This window comes from Oncorhynchus gorbuscha, linkage group LG21 (genome assembly GCF_021184085.1).
Source record: "Oncorhynchus gorbuscha isolate QuinsamMale2020 ecotype Even-year linkage group LG21, OgorEven_v1.0, whole genome shotgun sequence".
Classification (NCBI taxonomy): Eukaryota; Metazoa; Chordata; class Actinopteri; order Salmoniformes; family Salmonidae; genus Oncorhynchus; species Oncorhynchus gorbuscha.
The window spans coordinates 24,122,312-24,138,099 of record NC_060193.1 but is presented as its reverse complement, the minus strand read 5'-3'; the positions used below and the strand labels follow the sequence as shown (position 1 = coordinate 24,138,099).

The window sequence follows — 15,788 nt, the reverse complement described above, 5'->3', positions numbered from 1 at the left end:
GCCAGATTGCTGAGGGGCAACATAGTCAATGTACTTGCTAGACTAAGTGAAAACTTTAGGTAATGGCTAATCATGATCCATCTCAATAGTTCCTAAAACATGTCAATGACCTGATGCATGGCCTCTACAGCAGTTCTTGGCCACCCTCTCAGTTATTAGTGACCTATTCTATTCCTATTCTAATATACGTTTGTAAAGGAAATATATATTTTTTCTACCCTTCTGTCCTGATTCAACAGATACCTCCCCTGGTGGGTCATGTACATTTTCTCCCATTTCTCTCTTATTCATTCTCACCGTCGCTCACTAAAACTCACACACACACGTGCACAGTTACAGAGAACAGAAAGAGATTTGACAATTACACCCCTTTCTAACAATGTTTCTTGCCGCAATGATATGAAAGACAACTTGTGAAAAATATAATATTTTATTGGATCTATATTTTCTCTTTAAAAATAAAAATGATCATTATCCAACTAGGCTAATTTTGATATCCTCTTTCTTGTTTCAGATTGATGATAAATTCATTAATGTCCCACTTCAATATAAAGGCACAGAGGACAAAACATGCCGTTGCTACCATTCCTCCATTCCATTGAAGTTGGACAGTGCAACATTTTTAGTAGAAGCTGTTATAAATATTTGATTGTGCGTTACTGTTCTGTCATGTCCTGCATGCCCACATTATGCCAGTTGTTTATGTATTGCTTACTGTAAGTGTCATTGATTGGTTGATTTGTTGGTGGAGGAGAATACAATGTATGTATATGAGCAAGTGCTCTTTTTTGAAGACATCTCCAAGCTATAACTGCCACAAACTTCTTTAACTAGTACCATGGAAATACTTTTAGTCAGCTAAGTCCAAAGTTTTGTCAGGAATGTCATTTTCTAGTTATTTTACAATCTCAAATTGATGAAGTTGTAATGCGCTGATTCGCTTCACTGCAGATCTGACCCATCACACCACTCTTCAAGAGGGCCATTATGCTCCAGATCGCCTTCTGTGCTCTGAGGTCCAGGATGAGGATCTACTCATTCTAATTAGTACAACAAAACAATTGGCTTTATATAGTCTCGTTATTGTTATGTTATTGTGATATTACTTGACTATATTTAGTAAATATTTTTTTTAAACTGCATTGTTGGTTAAGGGCTTGTAAGTAAGTAAGCAGTTCACGGTAAGGTCTACACATGTTGTATTCAGCGCATGTGACAGATACATTTAGATTTTATTTTTATGATATATATTCTGTCCCAGTCTCTCTATGCATGTAATGTCTTTGGGTGAACTGTGAAACAATTACTGTATGCAGAATGGGGATGTAGATCTGTTTTTGCCATTGCTTTATCTATATCTAAATGTAAGAATATGTTGCAGATTTAAACTTGAATTGATGCCTATGGTAACAAATATAAATGTAATTATCAATGTTTTCAATATCAAACTTTAACTATGACCAGTGAATAATATAACACATAATATAGTGGTAAAAATTATGACCAGCTGGTCATATGTTGGTCAGAAAAAAAGTCACATTACATTTTTTATTTATTTTCAACCAGTTTGCGACCAGAATAAGACCTATTAAAAACACGTTAAACTAACATATTCTGAACCAGTGTTGCCTACTGGGTATTACCTGCTTGATTGACGGTGAAAAGTACCGTGAAACTCCTCCCTTCACTCGCAGGCAGTTGGGATTGCTTCCTATGCAAACGTGTCTCAGTAGAGTACAACACAGCACAGTCAGACGGTTGCAGTAAATACAGTGCTCCAGAGGCGGAGTTTGACCTCGCAGCTCTGAAAACATCACTAATCCAATATTTCAGGTGCGGAAGCCGACCATTGCTCAAACTGCAACAGAAACACACACGACTCTTAAAATCGGTATACTGCAAGTGAATGGGAGGGCTTGTGACAAGAACTGGAATTCTGATTGAAGAAAGAGTCCGTAACCGTAAAGACGATTACAGCTAAATTGTTACACGTGCTATTCTCTTAGTTATTTGGTTTAATTTATAACGCGACATCTAATAATTTTAACCACGCGCAACGACTGCTGGAATTGGGACACTAGGCTACGTCAGTTTCCACTCTGGTTTCACTGAAACTCCAGCCGTTCCCAGTTCAAGAACTAACACAAAATACATTTGGAAGATCCTGCTGATTTCCTACCTTGGATTTACCTACTGCTGGATATATTGGTCATTCTTTAAAAAGGTGAGTGTTAGTGTTCTTTTGGTTTAGGTTGGGTTGTTCAAACTTTTCCCTGGTCATTTTCCTGTATCAATTCTGTTTTCAAAACAACTGGGAACCCGGAAAAAACGATGTCAAATCATGACGTCAATGGTCTTGAGGTCGGATCTCCGAGTTCCTAGTTGTTTTGACTGTGGCACAACGCGCATGAGGCGGAAATGTACCTGATTTACAGGTAAACTCATCTGAAACGTATGATATCGCCGATTGACTTCCGACGTTATTCAAAACAAAAACGTCAACAATATGGATTAGTGCGGTATCAGTAGTGCTTCTATAACTGCGTGAAATAAAAGCCTATATCTTATTTCTATAAGAACCTATCCTAAATATTGTGAAAGTACCCGGCTTGGCAACAATATTTCATTATTGCACTTGGGACATTAGCAAACATAACATATGAAAAGATAAGTCTAGCATGTCCCTTACCGGTGTACACTGACAATAATTCCGCAAAGTTTACTTAGGTTATTGAAATTGAGCCTCAAACTTAAGTCCCTCAGGCTATACGATATTTTGTGAGCCTAGTCAATCGTGTAAAGTTTTAAAATCCGTTACAAGTAGGCCAAAATACTGTTGTAATTGAAACCAATACATCTGACAGGTTATTAAAAATTATCATGCAGATCTACGCTCAAGCATTTCCATTAATTTGCACAAGTTGCATCAGACTGTCAGTTCAAGTAGGCCCGCAGTGTTTCCCAACTCCAGTCCGAGTACCCACCAACAGCACACATGTTTTGTTGTAGCCTAGATAAACTCACCTGTTTCAACTGAGGGCTTGATAATTAGTTGACAAGTTGAATCAGGTGTGCTGGTGATGGGTACTCGAGGACTGGATTTGGGTTAACACTGCAAGCCTACTTGAATTGACATAGCCTGATGCAGCCTGTGCAAATGAATGGAAATGCTTGAGCGTAGATCTGCATGATTATTTTAATGCAGGATCCAGCAACATTGACTAAGTAACCTGTCAAATCCAAAAGTTTCATTTAGTTTAAACTATTGCATTTGTTGGGGGCACTCAAGGACTGGATTTGCGAAACACTGTTAGGTGTCAACCATTTAGTTATAGATTTGTGCCATTATCTGATAGAGAAATGTGCTTGTAATAATCCGGAATGAATTGGAGAATTTCCTACTTCCAAACTGATTTGACTGTACTAAATTAAAGTAACTGTCCAGTGAAAACCTCACTCTTTAAAGTTCATATTATGATAACTCATACCTAAAAATGTTGTTGATTCGTCCTATACTCGTATGTGGCCAAAGCATAAATTGGAGACAATAACACTCATCTCAAACAGACTTTCAAAAATGGTTGCTATTTCCTCATAGAGTATGATGTCATACTCCTGAGAAGGATAAGCGGCCCAAGCAGCGGTCTACTTACATTCATATTTTTAATGACCGGTATACTCCCATACCATTCTGTAGTTGGGTAAACGCTCACACTATTCCAACCCAGAAACAACATAGGCCTTCTTAATGACCATTTTGTTTGGAAGGATAACTATTTCACTCATATAATTAATGAATTATAGGTCATGTAGAAATCATACCTTTTTATATTTGTCATGTGGACCAGCACTAGTTTCTCAACACTGCCAATAACAAAGTTGTATTAACATGATTATAGCATGATTCACTTTTACAGAACATTCAGCAAACATCTGAGTGATAAAGCAGACAGTCAATTAGTCATTTTACCACATAGCGCTGTGCTTTTGAAATACTGTGTCTTTTGTATGACCAGTGAGTACAATTTGTACTCAACTCCCGAGTCCCCAGTGAGTTTCAGTGATATGCATTGTTCTACGACACCCTCTTTCCCCCAGAAGCCTTGCTAGCAAATGAACACCTCATCCTGTCATCAAACATCAGACACCTCAAGAATATTCCCTTGATTGTGTGATTTTGGCCATTATTAGATAGCTGTCTTTTTATATTCCTCACAGGCATTAAGCTCATTCAAACCTTGAGTTGTGTGTAAGGTATTACAAACCGGATGAAAATCATCTTATCAGAAACTAATGGTTTAGAATTGAGTATATTAAATTGTACTTAATATACATTGTGGGTTTGTCTGATTGTTTGAATTATTTAGATCTGAGAAAGCGTGGTGTTCACGTTAAGAATAAACTAAATTGGAAGGTGTTACGATTAGCCTACTTATCTATCGTGGGACAAAAATAAGCCTAGAGGGTGGCAGGGTTGAATCTTCACATTTTACGATGCTCCAATTTCAGTTTAATTGATAGGAAACATACTTTGATTCAGGACAAGGTAGCAAATGTCTTTCCATCACAATGAATATATTGGAAAGAAGACTTCATTCAGAAATGATGGATTACTCATTCTCTATTTTACATCAAATCAAATTTTATTTGTCACATACACATGGTTAGCAGATGTTAATGCGAGTGTAGCGAAATGCTTGTGCTTCTAGTTCTGACAATGCAGTGTTAACCAACAAGTAATCTAACTAACAATTCCAAAACTACTGTCTTATACACAGTGTAAGGGGATAAGGAATATATACATAAGGATATATGAATGAGTGATGGTACAGAGCAGCATACAGTAGATGGTATCGAGTACAGTATATACATATGAGATGAGTGTGTAGACAAAGTAAACAAAGTGGCATAGTTAAAGTGGCTAGTGATACATGTGTTACATAAGGATGCAGTCGATGATGTAGAGTACAGTATATACATATGCATATGAGATGAATAATGTAGGGTAAGTAACATTATATAAGGTAGCATTGTTTAAAGTGGCTAGTGATATATTTACATCATTTCCCATCAATTCCCATTATTAAAATGGCTGGAGTTTGGTCAGTGTCAATGACAGTGTGTTGGCAGCAGCCACTCAATGTTAGTGGTGGCTGTTTAACAGTCTGATGGCCTTGAGATAGAAGCTGTTTTTCAGTCTCTCGGTCCCAGCTTTGATGCACCTGTACTGACCTCGCCTTCTGGATGATAGCGGGGTGAACAGGCAGTGGTTCGGGTGGTTGATGTCCTTGATGATCTTTATGGCATTCCTGTGGATAGGGGGGTGTTCCCTCTGCTGTTTCCTGAAGTCCACAATCATCTCCTTAGTTTTGTTGACGTTGAGTGTGAGGTTATTTTCCTGACACCACACTCCGAGGGCCCTCACCTCCTCCCTGTAGGCCGTCTCGTCGTTGTTGGTAATCAAGCCTACCACTGTTGTGTCGTCCGCAAACTTGATGATCGAGTTGGAGGCGTGCGTGGCCACGCAGTCGTGGGTGAACAGGGAGTACAGGAGAGGGCTCAGAACGCACCCTTGTGGGGCCCCCGTGTAGAGGATCAGCGGGGAGGAGATGTTGTTGCCTACCCTCACCACCTGGGGGAGGCCCGTCAGGAAGTCCAGTACCCAGTTGCACAGGGCGGGGTCAAGACCCAGGGTCTCGAGCTTGATGACGAGCTTGGAGGGTACTATGGTGTTGAATGCCGAGCTGTAGTCGATGAACAGCATTCTCACATAGGTATTCCTCTTGTCCAGGTGGGTTAGGGCAGTGTGCAGTGTGGTTGAGATTGCATCGTCTGTGGACCTATTTGGGCGGAAAGCAAATTGGAGTGGGTCTAGGATGTCAGGTAGGGTGGAGGTGATATGGTCCTTGACTAGTCTCTCAAAGCACTTCATGATGACGGAAGTGAGTGCTACGGGGCGGTAGTCGTTTAGCTCAGTTACCTTAGCTTTCTTGGGAACAGGAACAATGGTGGCCCTCTTGAAGCATGTGGGAACAGCAGACTGGTATAGGGATTGATTGAATATGTCCGTAAACACACCGGCCAGCTGGTCTGCGCATGCTCTGAGGGCGCGGCTGGGGATGCCGTCTGGGCCTGCAGCCTTGCGAGGGTTAACACGTTTAAATGTCTTACTCACCTCGGCTGCAGTGAAGGAGAGACCGCATGTTTTCGTTGCAGGCCGTGTCAGTGGCACTGTATTGTCCTCAAAGTGGGCAAAAAAGTTATTTAGTCTGCCTGGGAGCAAGACATCCTGGTCCGTGACTGGGCTGGGTTTCTTCTTGTAGTCCGTGATTGACTGTAGACCCTGCCACATGCCTCTTGTGTCTGAGCCATTGAATTGAGATTCCACTTTGTCTCTGTACTGACGCTTAGCTTGTTTAATAGCCTTGCGGAGGGAATAGCTGCATTGTTTATATTCGGACATGTTACCAGACACCTTGCCCTGATTAAAAGCAGTGGTTCGCGCTTTCAGTTTCACGCGAATGCTGCCATCAATCCACGGTTTCTGGTTTGGGAATGTTTTTATCGTTGCTGTGGGAACGACATCTTCGACGCACGTTCTAATGAACTCGCACACCGAATCAGCGTATTCGTCAATATTTCCATCTGACGCAATACGAACCATGTCCCAGTCCACGTGATGGAAGCAGTCTTGGAGTGTGGAGTCAGCTTGGTCTGACCAGCGTTGGACAGACCTCAGCGTGGGAGCCTCTTGTTTTAGTTTCTGCCTGTAGGCAGGGATCAGCAAAATGGAGTCGTGGTCAGCTTTTCCGAAAGGGGGGCGGGGCAGGGCCTTATATGCGTAGCGGAAGTTAGAGTAACAATGATCCAAGGTTTTACCACCCCTGGTTGCGCAATCGATATGCTGATAACATTTAGGGAGTCTTGTTTTCAGATTAGCTTTGTTAAAATCCCCAGCTACAATGAATGCAGCCTCCGGATAAATGGTTTCCAGTTTGCAAAGAGTTAAATAAAGTTCGTTCAGAGCCATCGATGTGTCTGCTTGGGGGAGAGGGGGGGGATATACGGCTGTGATTATAATCGAAGAGAATTCTCTTGGAAGATAATGCGGTCTACATTTGATTGTGAGGAATTCTAAATCAGGTGAACAGAAGGATTTGAGTTCCTGTATGTTTCCTTCATCACACCATGTCCCGTTAGTCATGAGGCATACGCCCCCGCCACTCTTCTTACCAGAGAGATGTATGTTTCTGTCGGCGCGATGCGTGGAGAAACCCGTTGGCTGCACCGCCCTGGATAGCGTCTTCCCAGTAAGCCATGTTTCCGTGAAGCAGAGAACGTTGCAGTCTCTGATGTCCCTCTGGAATGCCACCCTTGCTCGGATTTCGTCAGCCTTGTTGTCGAGAGACTGGACATTGGCAAGAAGAATGCTGGGAAGTGGTGCGCAATGTGCCCTTTTTCGGAGTCTGACCAGAACACCGCCGCGTTTCCCTCTTTTTCGGAGTCGTTTCCTTGGGTCGCTGCATGCGATCCATTCCGTTGTCCTGTTTGTAAGGCAGAACACAGGATCCGCGTCGCGGAAAACATATTCTTGGTTGTACTGATGGTGAGTTGACGCTGATATTCAGTAGTTCTTCTCGACTGTATGTAATGAAACCTAAGATGACCTGGGGTACTAATGTAAGAAATAACACGTTAAAAAAAACAAAAAACTGCATAGTTTCCTAGGAACGCGAAGCGAGGCGGCCATCACACTCCTCAAGATAACACATCAACAGTTGTATTATCCTGCTGTGACATAATTACCTATATTGTACACCGCTAGATAATGCTGTGCTGTTTTTAGCCCACAATGCATTTTCATCTTACCAACCTTTACTGTGGGATATTTTCATTGGAACCCGTAGATTAGAAGATAATGGCATGCTGAAAAAACAGCTAATGTTTGTAGCAGCATGGCCCATGTTACATAATTCATTTCCCAGAGTTGTTTCAGAGGACTATGTCAGTTCACTGTTGTTTATGGAAGTTTGCTGGTGTGATATTTATTTACGTACTATCACTGGGATAGTCAAATCGAGTACCAATCGGACGAGAGTGCTAACTCTCAATGGAGTGCAGTTTACTAGCGAGTTCCAATCGATAATCAGCACTATTGGAGGTTTGATTGAAGGGTACCTGGCATGGATGATAACTTGTGTCCCATTTGTTGGCCTATGTCAGCAGCTGCATCATCCATTCATTAAAGCCTCACTCTGTAGGATGTAGGACCACCAACTAAACTGAAAATCCATTCACTTTTTCACTGTAGTGCTAAAAAATGCCATTCCATGAGAGCAACATTACTTTATAAAACATGTTTTGAAGCTATACATATTTAGCTTATAAATGACTTAAATCTTAGACAGTGGCATTAAACAAGGGCTGTGCCAGAGTGCACTTAAACCACCTGACCTCCGCATGCAGCATTTCATTTAGCTGCTGGAACAGAATAAACTCATTCATCTGTTTTAAAAAGGGAGAGAAAGTTTTTGGCCAGCGCTGTCGCGCTGACATTTATTGGCAAGTCATGGGAAGCAGTGAGACATTTAGGAAGTAGTCTGAACAGTCCAAGGGAGGATGTTATATTTCAATCAGAGCCTTAAAAAAAATGCAGGGTCCGGTTTTGGGAACATGTACTTTTGTTCTCTCCCTTTTCCATTGTCGCTGTGACAGAAGGGGGTCATTCATTGAGTGACTCAGCGAGGTGTGGGTGACCTGTTCAGTTTCACAGAGTTCAAAGTGGCGACCGTGTGCTGGAATGCAGCGAGCTTTTGGCAGGAAGGCCACTCGAGAAACGTCCGCTTGCATTGTTTCCCCAGTCTCCAGTCCCCAGGGAATTTACCAATGTTTTGTATCGTTCTGTTATTTCATGATTTTCAACAGAAAATGGTTTTATTTCCCCATAGCTGAGCAAGGTTTCCTAGTAGTCAGCTTTCATTATTACATGGTCTAAAATGTTTGAGGATTTTATTTGTTTCATCTGCAACATTTAGGGATTGTGATATTACAAGCGTTTTCGACTGAAACCAATGGAAACCAACATTTGTGTATGAAGCAAAATGAGGCAGATGCTGACTGAGTGTGAGGGACTATGTCAATAAATGTCGGTTTTCTCTTCACTTTCTGACCTCGCTGCTTTTTAGCACCACAGTTACGCCTGGTGGCAGCTTTAAATGAATTATTTAGTGAAGTATTGAGTGCACGTTGGAAATGGTCAGCACAGAGAAGGTCAGCTTGACTGACCGGTGTCAAGTTGCTGAGACAAGTCTCCTACTAAGTGCTTTCATGCTAAATGTAGACCTATGTCACTCCATTTGGGAATATCAATCCATTTTTCCATTGATGAAGACGACACAAACAAACCGTGATGACAATGTGCAACTGTCAGCCACACGTGGGAGAAATCTCTCCTGTCAACCTAAAGAAAAACGACGCTATTTTCTGTAGGCTTGGGTGGCTTACCGCATACTGGGGTATATGGAGAAAACCATGCAAAGATTTCTTTTTCAATATCGTCGAAACTATTTTATTTGAAGATTTAAAATTTTTTTTTTTTATTTTACTCCCTTCTCCCCAATTTCAATCTTGTCTCATTGCTTCAAGTCTCCAACGGGCTCAGGAGGCGACGGTTGAGGCGCGCGTCCTCCGAAACATGACCCTTCAAAACGCTCTTCTTTACACCTGTCTGCTTAATTTGGAAGCCAGCCACACCAATCAATCAATCAATCAATCAATCAATCAATCAATCAATCAATCAATCAATCAATCAATCAATCAATCAAATGTATTTATAAAATTATTATTATTATTATTTTCAGCTGATGTCAAAGTGCTATACAGAAATCCAGCCTAAAACTCCAAACGGCAAGCAATGCAGGTGTAGAAGCACGGTGGCTAAACTTGTTCAAGAGAGGCTTTATTACTGCCCATTTTGTGAGTTTCGTACACATCTGGTGGATGCGGAGCTGTTTATTATGTTCAATATAGGAGGGCCAAGCACAGGAAGCAGCACTTTCAGTAGTTTAGTTGGAATAGGGTCCCGTATGCACCTTGAAGGTTTAGAGGCCATGACTATTTTCATTAATGTGTCTAGAGATATAGTATTCAAAAACTTGTCTCCCTTGATCCTAGGTTCTGGCAGTGTTGTGCAGACTCAGGACAACTGAGCTTTGGAGGAATACGCAGATTTAAAGAGGAGTCTGTAATTTGCTTTCTAATGATCATGATCTTTTCATCAAAGAAGTTCATGAATTTATCACTGCTGAAGTGAAAGCCATCCTCTCTTGGGGAATGCTGCTTTTTAGTTAGCTTTGTAGTTAGCACAGTATCAAAAATAAATTTAGGATTGTTCTTATTTTCCTCAAGTTGGAAAAGTAGGATGATCGATCGAGCAGCAGTGTGGGCTCTTCGATATGGCACGATACTGTCCTTCCAAGCTAGTCGGAAGACTTCCAGGTTTGGTGTAGCGCCATTTCCGTTCCAATTTTCTGGAAGCTTGCTTCAGGGCTCAGGAACTTTCTGTGTACCAGGGAGCTTGTTTCTTATGGCAAATGTTTTTTGTTTTTAGGGGTGCAACTGCATCTAGGGTATTACGCAAGGTTAAATTGAGTTCCTCAGTTTGGTGGTTAACTGATTATTGTATTCTGACATTGTTGGATAGGTGGAGGGAGTCTGGAAGGGCATCTATGAATCATTGGGTTGTCTGAGAATTTATAGCTTGGTTGGGGTCTGAGCAGATTATTTGTTGTGTTTGCAAACGTAATAAAATGGTGGTCCGATAGTCCAGGATTATGAGGAAAAACATTAAGATCCACAACATTTACTCCACCGGACAAAACTAGGTCCAGAGTATGACTGTGGCATTGAGTAGGTCCGGAGACATGTTGGACAAAACCCACTGAATCGATGATGGCTCCGAAAGCCTTTTGGAGTGGGTCTGTGAACTTTTCCATGTGAATATTAAAGTCACCAAAAATTTGACTATTATCTGCCATGACTACAAGATCCGATAGGAATTCAAGGAACTCAGTGAGGAACGCTGTATGTGGCCCAGGAGGCCTGTAAACAGTAGCTATAAAAAGTGGTTGAGTAGGCTGCATAGATTTCATGACTAGAAGCTCAAAAGATGTACATTTAAATTTGCTATCGTAAATGTTAGCAACACCTCCGCATTTGGGGGATGCGTGGGGGATATGGTCACTAGTGTAACCAGGTGAGGCCTCATTTAACACAGTAAATTCATCAGGCTTAAGCCATGTTTCAGTCAGGTCATTCATATCAATTTTGTGATTAGTTAATTGACTATAACTGCCTTGGAAGTGAGGGATCTAACATTAAGTAGCCCTATTTTGAGATGGGAGATATCACAATCTCTTTCAATAATGACAGGAATGGAGGAGGTCTTTATTCCAGTGAGATTGCAATGGCGAACATCACCATGTTTAGTTTTGCCCAACCTAGATCGATGCACATACTGTAAATGCAACATGTAAAGTGTTGGTCCTAGAGGTCACCCGATTATGATTTTAACGCCGATACCGATTAATCGGACGATTACATTTTTATTTTTTTTTATTAATTTATTTGTAATAATGACAATTACAACAATACTGAATGAACACTTCTTATTTTAACTTAATATAATACATCAATAAAAATCAATTTAGCCTCAAATAAATAATGAAACATGTTCAATTTGTTTTAAATAATGCAGAAACAAAGTGTTGGAGAAGTAAAAGTGCAAAAAAAAAAGTGTAATATAGTATTTATATGACTATATCTCTCTATACCATTTGTATTTCATATACCTTTGACTATTGGATGTTCTTATAGGCACTATAGTATTGCCAGTGTAACAATATAGCTCCCGTCCCTCTCTTCACCCTTACCTGGGCTCGAACCAGGAACACATCGACAACAGCCACCCTCGAAGCAGCGTTACCCATCACTCCACAAACGCTGCGGCCCTTGCAGAGCAAGGGGAATAACTACTCCAAGTCTCAGAGCGAGTGATGTTTGAAACGCTATTAGCGTGCACCCCACTAACTAGCTAGCCATTTCACATCGGTTACATCAGCCATTAGGCTGATAGGCTTTAAGTCATAAACAGCGCTGTGCTTGCGAAGAGCTGCTTGCAAAACGCACAAAAAGTGCAGTTTGAATGAAAGCTTACGAGCCTGCTGCTGCCTACCACAGCTCAGTCAGACTGCTCTATCAAATCAAAATCGTATACTTAATTATAACAAAACACACAGAAATACGAGCCTTTGGTCATTAATATGGTAGAATCCGGAAACTATCATTTAGGAAACAAAACGTTTATTTCAGTGAAATACGGAACTGTTCAGTATGTTATTTAACGGGTGGCATCCCTAAGTCTAAATGTTCTTGTTACATTGCACAATCTTCAATGTTATGTCATAATTACGTAAAATTCTGGCAAATTAGTTTGCAGTAAGCCAGGCGGCCCAAACGGTTGCATATATTCTGACTTGCCGTGCAATGAACGCAAGAGAAGTGGCACAATTTCACCTGGTTAACATTGCCTGCTAACCTGGCTTTCTTTTAGCTAAATATGCAGGATTAAAAATATGTACTTCTGTGTATTGATTTTAAGAAGGGCATTGGTGTTTATGGTTAGGTACAGTCGTCCAACGATTGTGCTTTTTTGCAAATGCGCTTTTGTTAAATCATCCCCCAGCGTTGCATCGATTATATGCAATGCAGGACACGCTAGATAAACTAGTAATATCATCAACCATGTGTAGTTATAACTAGTGATTATGATTGATTGATTGTTTTTTATAAGATACGTTTAATGCTAGCTAGCAACTTACCTTGGCTTCTACTGCATTCGCGTATCAGGCAGTCTCCTTGTGGAGTGCAATGAGAGGCAGGTGGTTATAGCGTTGGACTAGTTAACTGTACGGTTGTAAGATTGGATCCCCCGATCTGACAAGGTGAAAATCTGTCCTTCTGCCCCTGAACAAGGCAGTTAACTCACCGTTCCTAGGCCATCATTTCTGGGATAAAATATCTCAAAAATTTGCATAAATGTGTAAACATTAGTGAGCATTTCTCCTTTGCCAAGATATTCCATCCACCTGACAGGTGTGGCATATTATGAAGCTGATTAAACAGCATGATCATTACACAGGTGCACCTTGTTCTGGGAAAAAAATAAAAGGCCATTCTAAAATGTGCAGTTTTGTCACAACACAATGCCACAGATGTTTCATGTTTTTAGGGAGTATTGCAATTGGCATGCTGACTGCAGGAATGTCCACCAGAGCTGTTGTCAGATAATTGAATGTCAATTTCTCTAACAAAAGCCACCTTCAACATCTTTTTAAAGAAGTTGGCAGTACGATCAACCGTTCTCACAACCACAGACCACGTGTAACCATGCCAGCCCAGGACCTCCACATCTAGCTTCTTCACCTGCGGGATCATATGAGACCGGACAGCTGATGAAACTGAGGGTTTGCACAACCAAATAATTTCTGCACAAACTGTCAGAAACCATCTCCGAACCTGACTGCAGTTCAGCGTCGTAACCGACTTCAGTGGCCAATTGCTCATCTTCGATGGCCACTGGCACGCTGGCGAAGTGCTGGCACGCTGGAGAAGTATGCTTTTCAAGGATGAAATGTGGTTTCAACCATACTGGGTGAGAGCAGTTTGCTGATGTCAACATTGTGCCCCATGGTGGGATTATGGTATGGGCAGGCATAAGCTAAGGACAACCAATAAAATCACAGTATCGAATCGCAAGATCTATCGTGTCGACACCAAGGTCCCTGGCAATGCCCAGCCTTATTCCACACTGAATGTTGTCTCTTTTTGGGAAAGTCATCCATCAAGGTTGAGTCAGAGTCGGCGGGGTGCGGGGAGGGACATACTTCAGCCGTCACACAGGTGTGTAATGCGGCAGCTAGATGGGATGCTGTATGGATCTGCATTGAGCAAAGGCACACTGCACCACTGTCCAACATCAAGTGTTCAGTAGAGAAAGTAGGCCAACCAAGGTTTTCAAGTTTTGCCTTTGCGTGTCTGTAAAATGAGGTAAATGACAACACATTTTCTTCCAGCGGCCGCTTCTTTAACGGCAGTGTTTTGTTGTGATCATTCGCCTGACACGTTAAATGACGACAGATCAACTAGTAAGTTTCAAGTTCCTCGGCATGCACATCACGGCGTACACATCATGGACAAAGGGAATTGGTCCACCCACACAGACAGCGTTGTGAAGAAGGCGCAGCAGCGCCTCTTCAACCTCAGGAGGCTGAAGAAATTCGGCTTGTCACCAAAAGCATTTACAAACTTCTACAGATGCACAATCGAGAGCATCCTGTCGGGCTGTATCATCGCCTGGTACGGCAACTGCTCCGCCCACAACAGTAAGGCTCTCCAGAGGGTAGTGAGGTCTGCACAAGGCATCACCGGGGGCAAACTACCTGCCCTCCAGGACACCTACACCACCCGGTGTCACAGGAAGGCCATAAAGACCATCAAGGACAACAACCACCCGAGCCCTGCCTGTTCACCCCGCTATCATCCAGAAGGCAAGGTCAGTACAGGTGCATCAAAGCAGGGACCGAGAGACTGAAAAACAGCTTCTGTCTCAAGGCCATCAGACTGTTAAACAGCCACCACTAACATTGAGTGGCTGCTGCCAAAATACTGACTCAACTCCAACTCACTTTAATAATGGAAATTGATGTAAAAAATATATCACTAGCCACTTTAAACAATGCCACTTAATATACCCTACATTACTCAGAGTACAGTATATACATATACGATATCAGCTACTGCATCCTGCCATCTTTATGTAATACATGTATCACTATCCACTTTAAACTATGCCACGTTTATGTTTACATACCTTACATTACTCATCTAATATGTATATACTGTACTCGATACCATCTACTGCATCTTGCCTATGCCGTTCTGTACCATCACTCATTCATATCTTTATGTACATATTCTTTATCCCTTTGTATGTACATATTCTTTATCCCTTTATCCCTTATACACACTTGTGTGTGTATAAGGTAGTAGTTGTGGAATTGTTAGGTTAGATTACTCGTTTGGTTATTACTGCATTGTCGGAACTAGAAGCACAAGCATTTCGCTACACTCGCATTAACATCTGCTAACCATGTGTATGTGTGAAATAAAATTTGATTTAATTTATTCGAAGGTTCTTGCCATTACCATATAAAAGTTAAACTCCTCTTAATGAGGCCATCCATTACTTCTATCCCACACTGTATCCCAGGTCACGTTTTGCTGTGTTCAAGTCTAACGGACAGCCTTGTCTTGTCAAAGATGCTGATATACAACAGACACTCTAGCTGATTACTCAAAGGTGCTAGCCTTAGCATTTTCGCTATGTCAAGAAAACATGAGTTTGTGCTTGAAATTCGCAAGACACCATCTAAGCAAGCCTCTCTCTTTACAAAGAGAGTCCCATAACTCCTTCCTGTGCTTTGGTCTATTCTCAAAATCCAGACCAGTGAAATGCCTTTGCTTGGCTACTCCTCAAAAGTGTAGTATATCCTTACCAGATTTACAAACACACCTGGAAAGGGTGGCTTGTCATTTTTGTTTTGTTTTTCTCATTAATAATTCCATACGGTAATAAGTGTTGAGGGCATGGCCACATTTTAACAGAAAGGCCTATTTTTGTTGAGTGTCTGGGATACAAATGACTGAGATGTTGTTGAACAAATATATGG

The 15,788-nt window shown here is 41.5% G+C and overlaps 1 protein-coding gene across 1 annotated transcript in view; it reads left to right on the top strand.

Moving 5' to 3' along the window:
- Positions 1-1,708: 1,708 nt before the first annotated feature.
- Positions 1,709-15,788, top strand: part of LOC124007982 (inactive ubiquitin carboxyl-terminal hydrolase 53-like) — a 65,614-nt gene continuing 51,534 nt past the window's right edge. Inside the window, exon 1 of the mRNA XM_046318896.1 lies at positions 1,709-2,224. The gene's annotated coding sequence lies outside the window, so the exon portion shown is untranslated. The remainder of the gene's footprint in view (positions 2,225-15,788) is intronic.